Consider the following 14482-nt stretch of genomic DNA (forward strand, 5'->3'; position numbering starts at 1 on the left):
TTCTTGGCCTCCCACCCATAGATGGCTTTATTTGGGGTAAATGGGAAGAAAACTGGATTGTTAGATTATTTGGCAAACTACAACTTTTAGACTTCTCACTGTAGTTGAGTGTGGCCCTCTCATCAGTTTGGCAATCTCAGATGCCATAGAGCTGATTTTTGGCATTTCCAGTGTACAGAGCATAGAAGAGTAGTAGTGAGAGGGACAGGGAAAGAGAGGAAGAGAGAAAGCAAATTACATCCCAGAATCCTTGTAAGCGAAAAAGGGCAAACAAGATGCCGAGATAAACAGTGGAAAAGAGGGGGAAAGGGGAGAGTCACGAGCAGGCATTTTAAAAGAGAACTGAGTGAAAAGGGATACATGTTTCTAGAACTTTTCCCCTAAACACAATAATGAATTAATAAAAGACTTGGCGCCTGCATGTTTTAATGAGTCACATCGGCCGATCGACTTTTATGCGTGCTGCGCTGGGTTTATGGGGCACGGGCTGCACGGAGTGAGCTCATTCCACCCCTCAAACACACACAAACACACATACACACACCCTCAGCTCAGTGTCTGGCACAGCCCCCTGGGCCCCGGGGGCACACACACTCACACTCATACATATACATACCATACTCCATACACCCATAAGTACATTCACATATGGTCTCTCATTGCTGCTGTATCCTGGCTGACTCTGAGACACACACACACACACACACACACACACACACACACACACACACACACACACACACACACACACACACACACTCTAACACACACACACAGAGACTCATTCACCCTCTCTGGCAGCTCTGGTGGGCTTGGGGGGCACACAGCAGGCAGCCCACCACAAGCCCAGTGTTTGCAGGGGATTAGGAGCCCAGCCTGGGACTTTCCGCCAACCTCTGCTTTCACCACTGACTTTGGTCTTTCTTTATCCTACGCAGAACAAACTTTTTCAACAGATCATTAGCAGAGCATGCTGAGGCCTATTAGCCTTAGTATGAGAGAGTGAGTGAGAGTCAGAAAGAGGGAAGAAGGGAAAGAGGACGGTAGGCGTAGGGAAGCTCCCCGCAAGCCTGGCACATTTTGTGTTGACAGAATTGACTCCCAATCCTGGACCTGAAGTAGCCCCTCTCATGCAAACGCAGGCATTTTCCCTGCATTAGCATATCTGGTCTAAGGAATCTTAGACCAATACCCCTGGGTACTGTTGTGCGAGGTAGTGGATACCCAGAATTGCTTCCCAATTCTAGTCAATTCACACATCTGATCCAGTTCATGAAGATCTTGAGAGTTCCCAAATGGATCAGGCATGTTGAGGAAGGGAATAATCGAAAAGGTACTGGGTACCAAGAATTGGAGTTGAGAACCACTGTGCTCGGACAGGGAAAATAACCACAATGTGCAAGGCAAGGGCACTCCAGGACCAGCGTAGGGAACCACCATTCTATAGTACCATCAGGGGCACTTGATTGATGGACCTGATGACGCACCCTCTCCTGAGGCGCCGAAGGTTGCCACAGCGAAAGGGTGAGCGGGTCGTGTTTGGGGTAGAGTATCCCAGGAGTAGAGTATCCTTTTCTTTCAAGAGTGAAAAGTACCTCGCAGGGATCAGGTGTCGCTACTCTCGCATTCTCCCGCGGCAAAAACAACCACTTGAGTCTTAACTGTTGAGCCATCACACAATTGGCCACAGTCAAATGTGCCACAGTCAAAAGCAAACAAAAAAAGAGACAAGAAGAAAAAGACGAAGAAGCAGGGCGAGGCGTCATGGGAGGAAATAAGAGAAAGAGCTGAGGGCGAGAGTTTTTCTCTCTCTCTCTCTCACACACACACACACACATTCTCCCTGGCTCTAACCGCCAGCCATTCTTACCCTGGTGCTGTGACGGATTTGGGATGGTACAGCGGTTTGGATTCATTTCCTGCCTCGCTCACTCCCTCCAAATATTTCCACCCTATAGTCTTAAATCTATGTCTTAACCCTTCTTCAAATTTCCACATTAGCGTTCCATCGCCTGTCATTCCTATAAGACACCCTGGCATTCAGAGGTACCTAACCACAGCCTGGAGACTTGGAACAAGATGGGTTTTTGGGGGGGGAGGGTTCCAAGCACGGGATGTGTGGTCTCAGATCAAACCCGGAACGGGTGAGGCATTTTAGGCTTCTGAGAAAGAACCCCAGCTCATTTATTTTGCAAGACCACAACTGTTCCATTCCAAAAATGGATGTTTTGCAGGGAGTGAAAATTTAGCTTCAATGCTTTCGTGATGCATTGCTTCTATAGCCAAAAGAGGGGGGGAGAAAATGCTGAAAAAAATACCGTCATAACTTTCACCTGAGGATATTCAAATTAATGAAATCGAATCTGAAGTATTGGTAACTGCAGGGTAAGAGACCTCTGGCAGACTCTGCTTTCTCCTCTAACACTCCAGAGTAAAACTTGCCTACTCCTGCTCCGTGTGCACACATGCTTCACATCCTTTATTGCACAAGATCCGCACAGTGATTCAGACAGCATGATACACATGCATCGACAATTTTAACATACTATTTCTGTCACTGTGCCTTTAATATTGATATATGTAAATGATCTCTGTTCTGACTGGCCTCCTTGTACTTTGCCTCAGTCAGGGCTGGAATGTACTGAACAAACTAAGTTAAGACTGAACTCTTCAGAGTTGATAGATACAGTTCAGTCATATCTGCATCGCTCAGCAGGATGAAATGATACAATTGCTTATCAAAAGCCAGAAACAGCACAATGTTTAATCATTTTCCCATAATTCCCACTCCAATAACTGAGCTAAATACTGTCTGAGGTAAGAGCACTCTTTAGCACTTCACAAAGATTGGGTGGACTAAACTGCTGACTATTGATAACACAAGCTCGTGAGCTTTATGCTATCATGTGCAAACAGAGCAGTTTTCCATTTGAGGTGTCTATTTTTACCATGTGCAGTGTATTGTCTGCACACACAACACAAACACACACCTACATGCTTAATTTGAGGGGTTTTTTTCAGCCATGCTAACCTACATTACATCCGTGGGCTGACAGACTAGAGCTAACTTGATCAAACCATGCTTACCGGTACACCATTGTCCTCGACTCCAGCTGTCTTGGACTGGTTTAGAAATTTGACACTCAGTTTGCTTCAAAGCAGGGTAATGACATCACAACCATGATACAAGAGGGAGTTCATTATTGAGAAATAACATCACGACTGTGATTTGGTTGTTTGATTAGATTAGTTATTTGCGATAACACACAACCTCAAGTGTTCTATTGCTTCTATACAACAGTTAAATAAATAAAGTAAAAAATGAATAAACTGGGCCGTGACCGTGTCGTTTAATATGTTTTAATGTTCGCGATTCATTCCGCCAAATTATAGATCCAAGCAGTAACAAGCAGCTTGTTGCTATGTCAGAGTAACAAGCTCCGCCCACTCGCTGCTCAGCCGGCAGTTCGCTCTCCAGCTCCTCACAGACCAACTGAAAGTTTAGGAATTCAGTGTAGCTTCATCTTCAGAGTCTGTCCGAATCAGCTTGCGTTGCCAGAACTAACTGTAGTATAATTTCCAATATATGGGCCCTATAATAGGAAAATGAAAAGAGCTGCTCAAGGACTGTTTAGGGTGGACATTTAATCAGAACAAGTGGTATTTATATCCTGCGTAAAGGTTTGAGGATCCATGCACGACTTGTGTTTACATTTGGAGCTCTTGTTGGTAAAATAATTTGCCTCCATGTTGTGCCAGGGCGACATTAAAATAAGACAGTGGTGAAATCACAGCGCTGTTGTGTGCCATAAACTCCCATAAAAATGCATGTGGATCCAATTGAGCAAAGATGCTTGAATGCGAAATGTGTTCTGCGAAACATTTGGCTTGGTGCAAGGATGCCTTGAGGCTAGGTGAGGTTCGAGCGGTCACGAGGTGGGTCAACACACACCACTGCAGGCTGAGCATGAGAAGCACAGGCCAGACATCATCAACACACGCACAGCAATTTTATGCTTTTTTGCTTAACGATCCCTTTTTAAGTGTTATTTCTTTCTGTCTGGTTGTTTTTCTCCCTGTCTGTCTTATTTCTTTGTCTGTCTTTCTCGCTGTCTCTGTTATTTTGTTTAACATTCTACCAAATTGGTTCAAACTGCAGTCCCACAGCAAAAAAAATCAAAAAGGAAAAAAAACCTTTTAATAAAACAATGAAGTATACAGGCCTTGTATGTTTACGAGGATTATAATATGATCTATTTAAACCAAAAATAACTTTTTGATTTCCTTTAAAGTGAATTTTTTTTCATGAGTTTCTATATGAGTTAAGTTTTCAAAACAAAAACTCTAATTAAAAAAATGCTGTCCCGTGTTTTCATGTCACTACCGAAACATAAGAGTTTTAGTCCATAGGTGAAGCCTTATTTTAGCCGCACCCCTATATTTCAGAGCAGGAAGTGAGACTGCATCCCTGTCTCTCAAGGCCATATAGTGAGCAGGTAGATCTTATTGTTACCTAAACATGTAAATGTGTCCCAAAATCTGAAAATCAGTGTGTAACTGCCACTGCTGAGACTATTTTGGACTTTAATGTAAAATGTTACGATTTTATGTGTGTGCACAGCTGTTTGCTAGTCATATATTGGCCAGCGTTTTTGAGTTATGCTCAAAATTGTCACTGCTGAAACATTCAGTAAAGTATTGATAGTGTTATGATTGGTTTAGTTAGTGACAAAAATGGAATGTGCAATCATTTGTTTTGCTAAAATTAAGCTAATTAAGCTATAGGTAGGCCTGTCACAACATGATCGTCTGACCACAAATGATTTAATCTGACCTAGTCAGTAGTTTTCACCATCATATTGTTGTGCCAGAAGCATTTGGTGAGCCAGAGCGGTTTCTATTATTTGGAAATCACTTCTCTTTACTAACTTTTCTTTTTCTGATTTAAAGTTCTCTAAACTAATTTAAAGCACTTTTAACTGTGCACTTTAATATGTTGTTTGTTAATTTGCTACCTAATACAGCTAATCCTAATTGCAGTTTGCAGAACAAGTGTTTTTTGCCCACATTTTCACTGCCTCAAGAGAAAAACGAAAGCTTTGAAAGAACATGTAACTATAGACTCTTGTCACACAGAGTACAGCGCAGGGTACAGAGCTAGCTAAGCAAGATAACCAATACATCAATTTAGCTGCTTTCGATTTGTACTTTATTGGATGCATAAAACTGAACAGAACAGCAGATTAAATTGTTAATCTAAATTATTTATGCAACACTTAATCAGCTTGCATTTCATGATTGAGGCAGGCCTAGGTATAGCATTACTCAAAATAAAGGGCTTTTAGTCTAAAGTTCAAGTCAGTTAAAAACACAAAAATAATTTTGATGGCTGTTTTTAAATGTGACACTAAAAGCACATTTTGTCAAAATATCATTATGCATATTATGAAAATGTTTTAAGGTATCCTGATACATTATTTTTTCCCCCAAATTGCCCACCCCTGCTTTCTTACTAGCCTTCTTTCTGTTGGTCAATTTGTATTTTTTTGCTGTTTACAGCTGTTTTTTGCTGTTTACAGTTTCATGGGAGGAATTGTTTCACTGTCAGCAGAACAACTGGCCAATCTCCCTCTGTCTTACTTACTGTCTATCCATCTTTCTTGCCTGAGGTCTGTCTTCCTTTCTCATTGCCTTTCTTTACAAGTATTTATCTTTCTGTCTGTAGAAAATGTAATGGTCAAGGTCCTTTTTTGGGAAAAAGGGTTCCATGTGTGTGAATACACCACATATATACTGTATTTTAACAGGGTTCTTGTTAATTTACAGAAATAAAATGAAAATTCGCAAAAACATGATCATCTTTATTTCACGGACAATTGTTTTTATTTTAAGGGTTGTTACTGCTAAGGCGAGTGTATACGCCTGTGTGTCTGCCCTGCGATGAACTAGCAACCTGTCCAGGATGTTTCCTGCCTTCCACCCAATGACCGATGAGATAGGCTCCAGCCCTCCCTGCAACCCAGAAGGATAAGCGGTTTAGAAAGTGTGTGTGTGTGTGTGTGTGCGCTGCTTGGGCCTTTACACACCGAATGCAACAGTAAATTAATTTGAGTACATGTATAACAGAGAAAATGTGACATTATTTTACTCAATTTTGCTTTTGGCATGACAGCAACCAAAATGACAGATCCCAGTAACTGGAAGTTTTTTTTTGGTTTGTGCTCTGCTTTGTCACAGATGGTCTCCAAAAGCAGCTCAAACGGGGCACAAACTGAGTTACAGACTGTGATGTGATGTGATGTGAAAGCTCTCTAAACGTTCCAGCTCCTGAATAAGGTGGTGATTCTCTCTGTGCTCCCCACCCAATCTCATCATTTGCCAGCTTTGACCAGTGGCTGCATGCTTTACGTCAGCTGACACTTGGCACTGCCCATTAGTGACCTCAGGATTGTGTAGCAAAGGATATCTTTGTCAATCAACAATATTCTGCTGGTTTGTTCAGTTTTGTCACAGTGCAAATAAGAAGTGCAAAATTCCTAAAGAAAAAAATATGTGTATAGTTCTGATGCATAAAACTGCGTCTGAATATTTCACATATTCATGTCATTTATTTGCCTCAGATTCATTGTGCAACAGGCTTGAACTAAAGAGACTATTGAACTACAGTAAAAGGCAGTATTTCTTTTAGGACATACTTTTACCGTTGGCTGTTGCCAGACTTTTACCGTTTTTTTACAGTGCGTCTTTCTTTATTACTGTGTTTTTCTTTCTTACTGTGTCTGTCCTTCTATTCCACTCTCTGTCTGACTATATTTCTCATTGTCTGCCTGCTTCTCAGCCTGTCTGTCATCTTTACTTGCACCCATTCTTTCATTCTGACTCTCTGCCTGTCTTTCTTCAGGTCTGCCCATCATCTTATCTTACAGTCCTTCTCTCCTGCTGTCTGTGTGACTTTCTTTCAGGTTCTCCATTCTTTCTTCCCTCCTCCGCCACTGTTCACCTGTACTTTAAGCCCCTGTCTCGCAGCAATAATGAACAAAAACGAAAATACTGTCTCGTGTAACAGGTCGGCCTCCAAATTAAACAAAACATTTCGCTGTCATCCACCTGTCATTTCATCATAAACCTTTTTGCTGCAGGAGATAAAAGTAACACATCTGAATTCCTCAGCCATAGGTGGGCGAACGGCTTCCGGCAGCACTGCGTATTCCATCGATTAAAACTGAGCTGTCACCCAGTTGCTCCTGGCACCCGGCAAGCATTCTTCACACCATGTAAACCCGACTCTGGCACGGCAAACCAACCTGATGCCATTCATCATCTGTCACTTGAGAATGGCTTGTCCTGAAGTGATAATTCAAGTAGCGGAAGAATCAAATAAATTGTCCTGTAATCAAACGCTTGCGTGAGAGCTTCTATTTCTGTCCGCCTCTCGGTAATGCCAATAACAGTGTCATATCAAGCACTTCACACAATGTATCATTTTTCGCCGGCACAGGGCGGGACGGGTTTTGTCACTAGCGTACAACCTGTCCTTAAAAGCTGCTGTCAATCAAAGCTTATACAAAACAAAACAAACAGTCAGGACGCGACAGGGAGGGTTGCTGTACTCTATTTCGGGTGGCAGAGTAGCACATGTATAAAAGACTGCAGAAAAATGCTGGAAAGAATGAGTAGAGAGGGGGGGGGGGGGGGGGGGGGAATAAATCACTTGGTGGCACCACTGAACTCATGACAGTTCTGTTCCCTGATGTGATCTTCATCTTCGGTGGGGAAGAAAAGAGTGGAGAGCAAAGCAGAGGATGAATGAATGAAAAGTGTACTTACAGAAAAGCTTTAGTAATGCAATTTACACACTTTTCCCCTTACTGAAGGTCTTAAGTTTGCATCTTGATTTGCACTGTAGCTACGAGGCTAATGTAGCAAGTAATGGAAACTTATGTAATTAGCATTGCACACAGTTCAGCCTGCAAAAATCTCAGCTTAAATGTTGTTAAAGATGCAATGCGGCCTAAAATTTGCATTGTTTTAGATTTGTTGTGCTGCGCAGTGTTGTCTTCATGCCTCAGCATCATCTGTTCGACAGAATTTAATAGCTTTTATTTCACCCTTTCTGCCAGAGAAAAGCAGTTGTCTTTTTGCAAAACTTCTAGATACAAAAGAATGTGGACACCCCTAATTATTAAGTTCTGGTGATTCAGCCACACCACTGTTAACAGGTGTATGCAATCGCCACAGACAAAATGAGCTCGCTGACTTAAACGTATCACTGTAATAGGATGGCCTTTGCCACAAGTCAGCATGTCAAATTTTCTCCTCACTAGGTCCACTCTGGTCAACCGTACGTCGTATTATTATGAAATGGAAACGTCCAGGAGCAACAACAGCTTAGCCACAAAGCGGTAGACCACACAAACTTTCTGATCGGGGCCGCTGAATGCTAAAGTGCATAGAGCACGTAATAATCACCTGTCCTCTGCCACATCACTCATTACAGAGTCTGTCTATAGAAGCCACAATAACACAACAAATGTGCATCAAGATCTCAATGAAACGGGTTTCCATGGTCAAGCAACTGCACACAAGTCTAAAAAGAGGAGCAGCTCCACATTATGCCCATGGTTTTGAAATGGGATGTCCAACAAGCATATAGGTGGGAAGTGTCCACATACTTTTTCATAGAGTGTACATCTTCAGAAGAGATTTCCCTCATCTTTAAATGGGAAAATCTGCTCTATAGACAACCCCAACACTACTGTAAAGTGCAAATAGCCATGTTTAAAACAGATGTAGCATTAGTCGCCTTTTTCATGTTAAATGGGGAACCCCTTTATGAAGTCTCAAAAAAAACTTGCTTATGCAGTTTCTGAGATTGTATGACATACTTCTGTCTTTAAAACTCATCTAAAGTACTAGTGTTTTTAGCTGCGATATGCTTCTGCCCATTTTCATACTTGTTAGCTACATTAGCCTTCTTGCTCTAGTGAAAAAGCAAGCAAATATGTCTTGGCTGACAGACTTCATTAGGAACAAGGGGGCAAATCAGATTTTTCACTGAACTGCCACTCTAATGAAAACTAGTAAAGAACGGAGCAGGTTGGGTATTTTGAGCTCGTGTTATTTCTCCACATATATCAGGGGACAGTGGCTGCTTGATGAACGGAATCCTTGTACGATGGCCGCTCTGATTGCGGCCATGGTTCGTTACATAGAGTAATCAGACAAGAAATCAGATTTAGAAAAACAAACGAGACGGCTGCCAAGCTGGGCCAGCCATTTCAGAAGAACATGGTTTATTTAATCAGGTCATCAGAGGCTAATAGATGGCTCTCATTAAAGTAGCCCTGCCACAGAGGAGCATTCACACCCGTGCCTATAAACACATGTACAGACACCACACGTTTAATAGCAGTCCTAGCGTGAACACACACTTACAAACGGCTTCTAGGAGCAGATGTTCAACTTTCACGCAGGCACACACAAAGCTTTATACACACACAGCCCAAGACACATTCTTACACACCTGCAAAAATATACAAGGGAAATAGTGATCTGATGGCTTCCTTCGTAATTATAGAGTAAAGACAGCACACCCCCACCCGCCCTCAGTTCCCCCCTCATACCACCTGTCTGGCCCCTCCCTGCCACTTGCACTCGATTGGCTCCTGAATTCCTAACAGAGACGGAGGTGCTCTGTCGGACCGCCGAGAGGAGCACAAAGCTAGGCACTCCAGCAGTGGGGTGGTCTCGCCATAAAAATGCCTTCTAAAAGACCTTGGTGTCAAAACAGGTTCTCTCATGCAATCATTCAATCTAGCACAATATAAAAATACAGTAAAATATATACCTGGAATCACTCAATGTCGGTTTAAATACTGCAAACTAGAAACTAAAACGCGTTTTAGACACTTTTTTAAAATATTTCATCTTTTTGGAAGAAACAATAAGTTCTTTGGTAGTTATACTTATATAATACACTGTTACTATCAAATTACAGAAATTTTCTGTCAAGCTATTCACCTTAAGAATTAAAGGGCTTATATCATGAAAAACTGAATTTTCCTTTCTTTCTTGAAATAAAAAAGGAGCAACTCCACATTAATGCCCATTATTCTGAAATGAGATGTCAAACAAGCATACAGGTGTGAAGTGTCCACATACTTTTGGCCACCACGTATATATCTTCAGAAGACTATGTAAACAATGCAATCCATAGTCTATATTTGCAAATGAAGATTTAAAAACTTGTTTTGTACGTATTGTTGTTGTGATGTCACTACAACCAGCACGTTTTTATATCTGCCAGTTCAGCCTAACAGCAGTTTAGCTCCATCTTTCCACGAAGAAGTTCTGAAGTAATTCAGCTCAGACTACTGTTAGAATGAGGCACAGTACGAGGCAGCCAATCAGAACAGAGATAATTCATGTATATGGATCTTAAAAGGTACAAACACTGTGAAAAACTTGTCACCTAAGAAAACTGACTTCATGTGGTAACAAACAACTGGTTTTTATTGACCTTATACAAATACTTTGAATTAAAAATTGGTTTATTTGAATAAAACTAGTTCATTTTCATTCGCCACCACAAAAAGTCCCTTTTTTAGGCTGAACTCACAAACCATTTTTTGTGGTGCAGTACTAGCACACATAACAATTTACACATTCATTGACACCAACAATTTGTTCTACATACAGTACAGTGCAAAAGTCAAAATGCTATGTAAAGCCATTTATCTGGGAAGCAACTGTTCATGTGTTTAAAAAAAACAACAAAAAAAAAACCTTAACCTTAAATAAATAAATAAAACTGGGTCAGTCGTAGGCTGGAGGTTAGGGAATCAGCCTTGTGACTGAAAGGTCGCCGATCCGATATCGTGAACCGACAGCGAGTGACTGAGGTGCCCTTGAGCAAGGCACCTAACTCCCAGCTGCTCCCCATGCGCTGCGTATGGGGCTGCCCACCATTCAGGGCAAGCGTGCTCACTGCCCCATAGTGTGTGTCTTCACTAACGTGTATGTGGTGGAAATTTCCCCACTGTGGGACCTACACGGGTCACTTAATCTGATCTTAATTCATCTACATAAATAAATAATCAAACAAACAATGTTTTGTGACGAATGTGCGTCAATGTGTTAACCTAACCATTTCCAAATCTCTCCTCAAGGAGGTCCAGTTTTTACAGTTACCATCCAATACCTGTTTTAGCTAATCGATCCTTTAGTAAAGTGAATCAGGTGCTGCTGATGGAATTGAACAAATTGGACGGAAGTTCAAACCAAGCCTGCGTTCCCCAAACCAACACATTAGCAACTTTTTAGGAACTGCAACTATGTGCGTTTGTATTTATTGGATTGCTTCACTTGCAAAAACACACACCCAAGATAAATAGCTTCAAACAGTTTTCCTGGCTGCCTATGTATTGTATATGCCGTATGGAGACTATATTAAGCATATTAGTCATTTCTGACTTGAGGCTGAGAGGACAGATGCAATTGATGATGCTATATTTAATCTGTTTACTCGCAATCACTTGAGGAATCTGTGCTGTTCCACTGGGCAGCAAACAGAAGCCACGTTTTAGCTGCTGGAGCTTTGGATGATGGTGGAACGTGAATATCTGGTTTGACAATAGTTTGTTGCTCTTTGTGACAAGGCCTTTTGTCCTCACTCGTGTAAACTCAAAGTTGATCTGAGAGACATAAACAGCTCGAGAAAAAAAGAGAAAGAAGCTAGGGAATTCCACTAAAGTCAGGATCTGACTGTGTGCGTGTGCTTTTTTATGACTGTGGGGTTGAACTGCTGGCTCTGTTGTTAGCAATGTGTTTGTTTCTCAGGCTCCTCCTCAGCCCAGATTGTTGCTGGATGTGTTAACTAGCATTCCGTCACACATTAAAAATAAACACAATATGCTTTTGAGAAGTAACTCTGTTAACCACAGGCATTCAGTGCGTTAGCATATAGCACTTTAAGCATATAGCTTTTATTTCGGGTAAAACCATTTACATGTTCAAATTTCTTCTCATCTAATTTTTTCCTCCTCATAACTCATAGGTGGAATAAATAATACACTCGAGGTGCAAAGGTTAAGACATTTATGTTAAGAGATCATAACAAACCAGCTGGAATCATTACACGGGTCAGCGAAAGACATTTATCACTGTAGCTCCTGTAGTTTCGGGAGTCCTTTCCACGAAACGTGACGTGGGAAAACAGAATTAAAAACAAAAGTAAACAGCAAGACGGTGAGAATATTCACACCAGTGTATCATTCAAGTTTTTCTACCTACAGTTCACAACTAGAGGCGGGTAGTAATTAGTTATGCGCAGTTAAGTTACATTTTTAAGTATATTTGTATATTTACCATTTAGCCATTAATGCTGAGTTACTGCCTGTTCTGCAGTTCGGTTTCATTCTGTTCTACTGCTGCATCTGATACTCTTTTACTTACACACTCCTCAAAATTAAGGTTCTGACATGGTTCTTGGCTTCGACATTGTTGGAAAACCACTTTAATTGGTAGACTAAGGTAAAAAAAATGTTTCTTCACATTTACACCGCCCAAAAAGTAGTAGTGGACACCAAAACGGCTCAAAACAACCATTTTTGCACCATTATTTTTGAGAGTGTTTGCACTAGGCTACTTTCACTATGTCAACAAAGCAACAAGAGCGAGTGGGTTGAGTATGAGTTTCAGCTACTCTACCCACTTAAGTTTACACTAACCAGAGTAGTAAATAAAGCTACAGTGCCATACCTGGGCAGGTCCGGACCACTGAACGATAGCAAAGCTTGTCTTGATTTGCAGTTTTCCTCCAGACAAGTACGAGTAAACGGTCTCACAGATCCACAACAGTTGTGCAATGTGGTTCAGATGCTGAGGAACCTGCTCACCTGGCTGTGCGTAAACATTTAGCAGTCGCCAACGTCCTGCCGCAGACTGACAGGTCGGACTGCACTGAGATTTACAGCCGTGCCTCAGCCGGCACCAAAAAAAATAAATAAATAAAAAAACAAAGGAACAGACACAACACAATGGCTGTTTAAGAGCACACAGCCAGCACAAGCACTCCACACATATGCTGAGAGTATCCGCTTACACACGTATCGTGATCCTCATGCTATGTTCTAGCTAGGGGTCCAAGCACTAATTGTGATGTGATGTCTGGTCTTCGCTAACAGACGCTCAAACTAGACAGACGGCACTCTTGGTGATGTGCGCACACACTTTAGAATCAAAGGGTGGAAAGTTGCAGAGACTGGCGTACGGAAAGTGTGATTACTTTTTCTCTCCTTTCACTCTCTCACTCTCGCCGGCTCAATCTCTGTCTTCAATTAAGGCTGTCAAGTTTCGGTTACCAAAAAAAAAAAAAAAAAAAGGGCTTTCTTTCCTTTTCTCGAATGCTCGCTCTCTCAGAGCAGAGAGGAGAGAGGAAGTCAGAGGAAAAAAAAGGAAAAAAAGGAGGGAAAACAAATGAAGACATTGTTTGGAAAGTTTCCTGAGAGCCAAACTCACCCACTCTTGCGCCGTTTCACTGGCCAGAGACTTTTCCCAGCTTGCCCCAAGAGTAGAGGAAGCGAGCACTCTCCGCCTTCGCTCCAGTCCCTTTGGCTGCGGAGGCACGGCAGCAAACCAACTCATTTCTCTCTTTTCTTTCTCCCTCCCTCCCTCCCTCCCTTTCTCGTTTCTCCCTCCCTCTTTCCACAGGCACACACTCTCCATGTCTCTCAGTAAGAAATAATTACGCTCCCTGATTCATAAACGCTGCGTGGGTCACATGACCTAACACTTCAAATATACAGTGCATTTTTTTTTCTCCGCAAGACACAAATGCCTCGAGGGAAGAAAAAAAGAGAGGCACAGAAAAGCTTAAGTTTCTGTTTTTAATACCCCCCCCCCTTCTCCTGCTCCTTCTCTATCCTGTTTTCTCCACCTCGTTCTCCCTCTCTTGGAGAAACTGACAAACACTGAACAATGCAGCGATTTTTAGCATGGCAATAAGGAACTCATTTAGAAGTGCTGGACACAGTCGTAGCTGACCGAAGCCTCAGGGTTTTTCCCTCTCCCCCTCCTTCACACAATTCCATAACAGTATTCTACCAAAGCACACCGGCTACAAAAACATATAGAGGAAACCAGAGCCATAAAGCGCGCGCCAATCACATTGCAGTGCTGCAAAATATACACAAACTATAAAAGCATGCTGGGATTAAGACTTCATGTAATGAGGACATAGAGAAAAGAGGGTTTTTGGCTAATCATTAGTGTTTCTACATAAATAGCTGAAATCATTCAAATACTGTATCCTGTTAATACTTAATCAATCAATCCTGAATCACAAATAGATTTCTAGTGATTAATATCAAAAACGTTCACGTCACCTCACGTGAGTGTGATTCGAGCCTCGAGTAACTGGGGTTCAAGTCCAAGTTGAGCCTCGAGTCACTGGGTTTCATGTCCAAGTCAAGCCCCAAGTCTT

General features: G+C 41.9%; 1 protein-coding gene across 1 annotated transcript in view; it reads right to left on the minus strand.

Moving 5' to 3' along the window:
• The window catches only part of rarga (retinoic acid receptor gamma a), a 72600-nt gene extending 58956 nt beyond the window's left edge, over positions 1-13644 (minus strand). Inside the window, exon 1 of the mRNA XM_017707950.2 lies at positions 13519-13644. The gene's annotated coding sequence lies outside the window, so the exon portion shown is untranslated. The remainder of the gene's footprint in view (positions 1-13518) is intronic.
• Between the last annotated feature and the right edge of the window lie 838 nt (positions 13645-14482).

Source organism: Pygocentrus nattereri, chromosome 9 (genome assembly GCF_015220715.1).
Source record: "Pygocentrus nattereri isolate fPygNat1 chromosome 9, fPygNat1.pri, whole genome shotgun sequence".
NCBI classification, from domain to species: Eukaryota; Metazoa; Chordata; class Actinopteri; order Characiformes; family Serrasalmidae; genus Pygocentrus; species Pygocentrus nattereri.